This window comes from Mirounga angustirostris, unplaced genomic scaffold, assembly GCF_029215605.1.
Source record: "Mirounga angustirostris isolate CCGP_5_RB_7025 unplaced genomic scaffold, mMirAng1.0.hap1 SCAF_10, whole genome shotgun sequence".
Classification (NCBI taxonomy): domain Eukaryota; kingdom Metazoa; phylum Chordata; class Mammalia; order Carnivora; family Phocidae; genus Mirounga; species Mirounga angustirostris.
This window is the reverse complement of record NW_026991718.1, coordinates 92015097-92022806: the sequence shown is the minus strand read 5'-3', so window position 1 is coordinate 92022806 and position 7710 is coordinate 92015097.

Sequence of the window (7710 nt, the reverse complement as noted above, 5' to 3'; positions counted from 1 at the left end):
GAATCCATGCTTGTTTTTTTTTTTAAGGAAGAAAATTTTAGTTTTTTATATATATTTAATTTAATTCCAGTATAGTTAACATACAGTGTTATATTAGTTTCAGGTGTACAATATAGTGTTTTAACAATTCCATACATCATTCAGTGCTCATCATGACAAGTGCACTCCTTAATCCCCATCACCTATTTCCCCCATCCCCCCACCCACCTCCCCTTTGGTAACCATCAGTTTGTTCTCTATAGTTGAGTCTGTTTCTTGGTTTGTCTTTGTTTTTTTTTCCCCCTTTGCTTGTTTGTTTTGTTACTTATTTCTTTTAAGATTTTATTTATTTATTTGACAGAGAGAAAGAAAAAGAGAGTGCACGCAAGTGCACAAGCAGGGGGAGGGGGAGCAGGAGAGGGAGAAGTAGGCTCCCCACTGAGCAAGGAGCAGGACTCAGGGCTCTATCATGATCATGATCTGAGCCCAAGACAGATGCTCAACCGAGCCACTCAGGAGCCCCTGGTCTGTTACTTAAATTCCACATATGAGGGGCGCCTGGGTGGCTCAGTTGTTAAGCGTCTGCCTTCGGCTCAGGTCATGATCCCAGGGTCCTGGGATCGAGCCCCGAATCAGGATCCCTGCTCCATAGGGAGCCTGCTTCTCCCTCTCCCACTCCTCCTGCTTATGTTCTCTCTCTCGCTGTGTCTCTCTCTCTCAAAAAATAAATAAAATCTTTAAAAAAATTCCACATATGAGTGAAATCATATGGTATTTGTCTTTCTCTGACTTATTTTGCTTAGCATTATACTCTCTAGCTCCACCTATGTCACTGCAAATGGCAAGATTTCATCCTTTTTATGGCTGAGTAATAGTCTGTTGTATATCTATACCACATCTTCTTTATCCATTCATCAGTCAGTGGACACTTGGGCTGCTTCCGTAATTTGGCTATTGTAAATAAGCTGCTAGAAACATAGGGACTATGCTTGTTTTGATATAAAAATAATGTTATTTTCCAAAATCATTAGGTGAGATTGACATTTCAGGAAGATGTGCTTTCCCATGGCTGGAAGCACCAGCTAGAGATGCATACCCGAGTTTAAGAAACAGGTAACCAGAACATAAAGTCTATAAGGGACAAAAACTACATCTTGATCCCAAACCCTGAATTACCACCCATGTGTTGATTGTAGAAAGAACTTTATATTTTCGTAAATGAAATACCCATTAACACAACTCTTAAAGAGTCTGAAAGTCATTTATTTTTCAGTAGATATAATTTTCCCTTGTAATCGAAGCTAGTTGATTAATTTGCTCAATGAAGCTATTTTTTAGAGCTGGTACCAGCCCACCAACACAGTTTGTATTCCCTAATTCTAATTTGTGGAGACCTAGGAGTTCTGTTGTATTTCCATTTCAGAAATTTACATACATTGGAAACAGAGCCAGACCACATTTTTAAACCGCTGCCTTTGTCCCAGAGCCGCCCCCACCCTGATGCCTTCATGCTTAGTGCCCTTCTCTTGCTTCTCAGATTCTAAGAGCCCTGATATTAATCTGAGATGGCCCTGCTAGAGATTCCCCAGCTCCCTCCTAAATAATTTCCCTTCTCTGAGAACTGCCACCTGCTTAGAGCAGCTCCCTCGGTTGGTCAGGAGGATGGTGGGGCAGCTGGAAGCCACACTGGCTTCCATCTCTGTGTCATTTGGTAGCAATGATTTTCACTCCATGTCTCCACCCTTCATCTTTGGAACAAACCCACACGATTGGCAAAGGAGGTAATATACGTCATGGGCTGGGTTCCCCAGAAGCAGACTGGGTTGGGATTTGTGTCAGGAAGTTTATTGCGGAGTGTTTTGGGGATCGGCATCTCTGAGGGATGAAGGCCCACAATGGAGCTAGGGGAGAGGTTTGGTTGTGATGCCATGACGGACGACAAAAGCCTTCACCATCCCTTTTAGCTCTGGCGCTGAGACAGCCCTTGGCAGGTGCCCTTCTTTGGGGAAGTTTGTGCCTCCACATGAGCAGTCATTAGATGGGAGCTGCCTCCAGAAAGGGGTGACTGCGTGTGTGTGTGTGACGGCTGTCATCAGCCCAGGGCAATGGGAAGGGGGCTCAGCTGCAAACTGCCAACATCAGCATTCTTAGCAGCGGAGGTGAGTGTCTCAGAGCTGGATGGCGGGGAGGGTGTGGGGTCTGGGCAGCACCCAACAATGCCCACTGTAGTACATAAAGTGCCTGTCCTATAATAAACAGAGGTCATCAGAACACTAAAGATAAAGCACTTTGCCTCCATGAATAAGGTATACATAACAAATAGCCTGGTTATCTCAAGGGTATTGACCTTTTTAAGAATAGAAGATGCCACATTACCAAAATCTTGGATCTGAGGCACTTCAGGGTATGGGGAAGAGTTAAAAATGTGGGACAACTCAAGAGAGATGTGAATTTCTGGGGAAAAATGGTAATTCGTGGTAGTTAGGGGACTCAAACCTCAGTCTTATTCAGCCAGGGACATGCCGTCACAGAAGGGGTCTCTGTGGGGAGACAACCCCTTAACACCAAAACCTTGGGTTTGGTTCATAAAACAGTAGGCCTATTCCCTGTGGGAGCCCCCAGTGTTTCCTCTGGGAGAAAGAACATGTTTAAAAGGCAGACAAGCAAGGGAAAACCCTCCACTCAGGACAAAAGAGCAAGAAAGTAAACACAGAAGTAAAGGTCTTCTTATCTCTGACAAAGGAAGAGAGTGACATTACAGCCAGTGAAGCCAGAACAGGCCTGGGATCCTGTTAGTGCAGAGGGCCCAACATTTCCAGAAGAACTGGCTCCAATAAAAACCACAGTTCTCCAATGTTATTGAAAAACTCTGGGCCAACTATTGATTTCCTTCATCCTTACTTTCCTCAAACTGGAGAGTTTACAGCTTCCACTTGACACTTACTTGCCTTCCTTTGGCAGTAGACTCTGTCTCCCCAATGGGTGTCATTACAGTGCCCTGAGCAAGTCCCGTGCCTCAGAACCACAAAAGAATGTGGCAAGCAAACAGAAACTCAGGAAAATGCTTTAAGCTGTTTTCTTCTGAAGACACAATTTAATACAGCTTGATTTATAAATATTTCTATTAGCAAATCACCCACTACATGTCTAACAGATGTCATATAAAAGAGACAAAAATTAAAATGTATTAGTTTCTTAAAAATATGGAAAAATAATGTAATGAGAACAATAGCCACTGATTAACCACCTCCTGTTGTGAAGCATTTTCCATGGTTGGAGTAGTTAATCCATACTATGACCCTCTCTTGTAGGTGAGCCCACAGAGACTTAACAGGGTTAGGTCTCAGTAAGTGGTAAAGCCTGTATTCCAACGGGGACTTTAGAACTAATAAAAGGCCCAGACTCATCAATATTGTGCTTTCCGCAGCCAGGTCATTTTCTGAGTTTGAGGTGCATGTGCATTTTTGATCCAATAGATAGTGAGCCTTAAAGAGGATGTATAGACCCTCTGCACCAACTCCACAATTAAAAACACACGATCCTGCCCTGAATAGTAGCTCTAATCACATCTGATCATAAATTTCCCCAACCTTCCCATCAGCTTAAATATTAGAGACACAAATAAAAGCTCTAAAGGCACAGTGAGAACAGAGAGCCATCAAATTAAATCCCCATTCCCTCTATGATGAAGGGCAGGGTGAGTACAGCCTAAAATGACAGAAGCACCTCAAGCCTATGATGCCATTAAACCATCATCAAACTGCACCTAAGGCTATTCATCCAAATTAAGGCTCTGCTGGTCCCCAAGCCCCAGCCAATTCCACCGCCCCTCTTTCAGAGTTACCTACGCCCTAGTTTAAAGAGAGACTAAGATGAAAGTGCCAGATTTGTTCTGCCCAAATCAGTTGGCTGACATTGCAAACATGAACACATGTCTCACACATGCAAAGACCAGCTCCTTGCAAAATGACCTGGGTTGTATTTTGTGAAACGTAATTACAGAAGAGACATGAAACCAAGCAGACTCTTGGCTCAACCAGAGGTGTTATTACAAAAAGAAAAATGGACGGCACCTCTGGTGCTGCCCTATTACAGGGGAGCAAATCTCTCGCCTGCTCGCCTGTCAAGAGGCAATATTCCAAATGCTGAGTATTTCCTAGTCGGATGGCTATTAATTCAGTTATCCACTTTGCCAACGTCTCAGTGCTTAGAAACCCTGTCAAAATTCATTTTCTCAGCATATCTGTTTGTAGGGTCTACAGTCCTATAACTGTCCGTGTTCAGCATCTGTTACTGCCTTTTTACAGTCCTGTAACCTTTAAGCTTCTGGTTGTTGCTGAGAAATGCTGGATCACTTTAGGAGCATTTTAGTTTTTATTGTTACTGTTATTATTCATTTTCATGTACCATTAAATTATTTTAACATTATCTTAGAACACAGTATAAACAGGATAATCTTATCAAAGTAAATGAATATAAAGAATTTTTTTACAAGATTGATACTTTGTAAAACACACATTTTAAGGTCTCCTCAAGAGGTGCCCGTGTAAGATTTTAAAAAATAAACAAGACCTAAAAGCCACACAAAAATTAGTGTATTTGTTCTTAGTTGTGGCAGTGGCTTAGAAACAAAAATTTATAGCTAACAAGGTTCTTTAAAACCTGCACTTTAAAAGTCAAAGACATTTAGATCCTGCAGCAACGGACTTACTCTCAGATTTCCTTGGAACTTGTTTAAAAATGAAATGCAGTTTATATTTTGAAATATGCATGAGCTTATAAAATAATAAAAATCAGATCAAATAAAGCAGGCTAAATCTTAACGTTTATTACCAGTGTGAGGTTAATAAAAATGAAAAGTTTTCTTTTAATTGATTTCTAAGACTTAAAAGAAGATCCATGAAGTATTTCTCCTTCTTTCTCTTACCTCCTCCCTCCTTCTCTTTCTCCCCTCCCCTGATGATATTGACATTTCTATTGTTATCCCAAGACAGCAATCTTGTGAGAAAGCAACCCTGAGATCTAAAATGCAACACCGCCAGAGCCTTTGTAAAAAAGTTGTCCTACCCTAAATGCACGGCAATCAGATAATGCTAACATAAGAGCAATGATAATAAAAACATGAAACGAAGATTCAGTGTTTCTTAGATGCTACCAGAAGCTTGAGCGTTTTGCTTGTTCGACTATGTTAGGTGTCTAGGATACAGTGTTAAAAGTCTAGCTGGACTCCCACTTCCTTGGACAATGCAAATATTCTGACTCTCTTTGGCCCAGTGTTTTTGATTCATTGCCACCTCTCTCAAAGTCCATCTTCTTCAACGGGCATGGCTGTCAATTGCTCCCTCCAGGGTGGCCCCCACCCCCAGCTCACTGGGCAGATGGTTACACTTAACCAGGAGGTTGTGATCACCTGTGTGGGACAGGGAGACAGAGCGTTCTTGTTTTAAAAGACATCAAACCTAGAGCAGCAAACAGACTGAGAAGGCAGCGGTCTTCCTTTTCAGCTGTTTCCAAGAGCCAGAGTGACACCGTATAAAAATGCACAGGATGGATGTTTTAGATGTGGATTTAAACATGCTTTCACTGTGTCATGATCCAGGAAAACAGTGGCAAAGCAAGAAGCATCACATTCTATAGTCCCTCCCCTAAGGCAGAGATTCCAAAACTTAAATGCACATTAGAATCACCTGGGCAGCTCTTCAAAATTCTGGCATCCAGGCTACACCCCAACAATGAACCAGAATCTCTGGGGGTGGGACTCAGGCATCAAATGTTCTAAAGCTCCCCTCCTCCGCCCCCCCTTCCCCCGCTTCTTGGTGATTCTAACGTGTAGCCACCTGGAGAAGCAGTGTCTTCAAGAACCCTTTTTGCATAAGCAGGACTGGCTGAAGTGGTCTTCATCCAAAGGCATAAAAACTGAACATTGATTCTAGATGGCTGTGCAGTCGGCTTATTGCAGCACTGGGGACGAGCACTCAGCTCACAATTATGATGCGGGTCTTTTCCTGCATACAATCTGCAGACCCTGTCTAATATTTTCCATACCGGGCAATGAGATCACAAACTCCAAAACACTAAATCAAAACCGGAGGCATTACGGGTCTTCAATAAAACTCCATAGCCCATACACGAGGGGGAGGGTAGGGGGAGAAAATCAAAACCATCACCAAGCTGTGGACATATATATATATATATATACATATATATATATATATATACACACATATGTGTGTATATATATATATATATATGTAGCAGGCACGGGGATATTGCAGCAATTAGACAGAAAAAGTTATCAAGCAGTAATTAGCTACAAGTGACCAGTAAAAAGTTACAAGTAAAAATCTCATTTGTGCCTGAAAGAAAGCTCAACATAAAGGACACTTGATTTCTGACAAGGAAAATTATTTAAGCGGCATCGTGGGGAGAAATAACAACAGAATATGCATATGAAAAATTAAATGAACATGGAGATCCTACTTTGAGAATATGCAGTTCCAGAGGCCTTCAACTTCTGAGCTACAGACAAATCCACAACCAGGGAACAAAGCTTTTATTCCAAAATAGCAACGTTTCTAAACAGTATGGGGGATACAAAAAATAGTAACATCTAACTATGAATGATAATTTTTAAGCATGCAAGAAATAGGTAAACAAAATGGGGCCAGGACTCTTGCTTCAGTGTCCATCTGCCTGAGGGGAAGTTGAGAATCATCTCATAGCAGGTTTCAGCGTTCTTTTCTCTTCTGTGCCCAGCTTATTATTACAACAATCATTCTGCAAAACCTCTTCACTACCCAGTTTCCAGCGCTTGAATTACACACACACACACACACACACACACACACACACACACACACTGAAGATTGAAGAGGACTGGTCTTTTATAAGAAATTAGACAAATTCAGGTAAACCGGACTGGCTGGGCATTGTCTTTAATTCAAGCCCGAAAAAGGGCTCTCCTCTTGTCCTTCAGTTTCCACAGCCTCATTCACATCCAGGTTCTATGTCCACAGAGGAAGAGAAATTTCCAAAGCATTCAAGGGCAGCTCACTTCAAGCTGGTTCCAATTAGGCTGGCCAGTATGAATGTCTCAGACGCGTCAATATTTGCAGCAGAGCATGTCTGATTCACCGGGGCATCCTCTAGGCAGCAGGACCCCCTTGCCCACGGTTGCCTACCCAAGTCATCTTATAGGCAGGCATGCCATCACCCTCTCGCTTCCCTTCAAAACTGTCACTTCTATTTTTTGTACCCATGTGGCTACTCCTGGATCTCTCTTTTTCCAAGTACCCAGACTCTTCACAGGAGATAAGCCCCATGGACATTTTAAGTTTCCCAAATATTTCCACTTTAATATTGCTGTTTAGACTTTTAGCACTGCACATAAACATTTTTGAGAGCTCACTGCAAAGGTGGAATTTTGACCAGTGCCTGAAGCTCTGAGCAGGATTTTATGTTGGTGGAATAAAATGAAATAGATCTAATTAAACAGTATAGGTCATTTTATAATGGATATTGAAGCTTATCTGACATGACCATGGCCAGGGAAATGAGGGAGATTTAAGAATAAAGGAAACCCTGGATTTGGTGCCTATTTGAACACATACAAGAATGACAAGGACGTTGCTCCTGCAGTAGGTTCAAAGAAACCATTCCTTCCTGCAAATGGCACGGTTTTCCTATAGTTTATTTTTATCACCCAAATGTGACATTTAAAATGTTTCTACT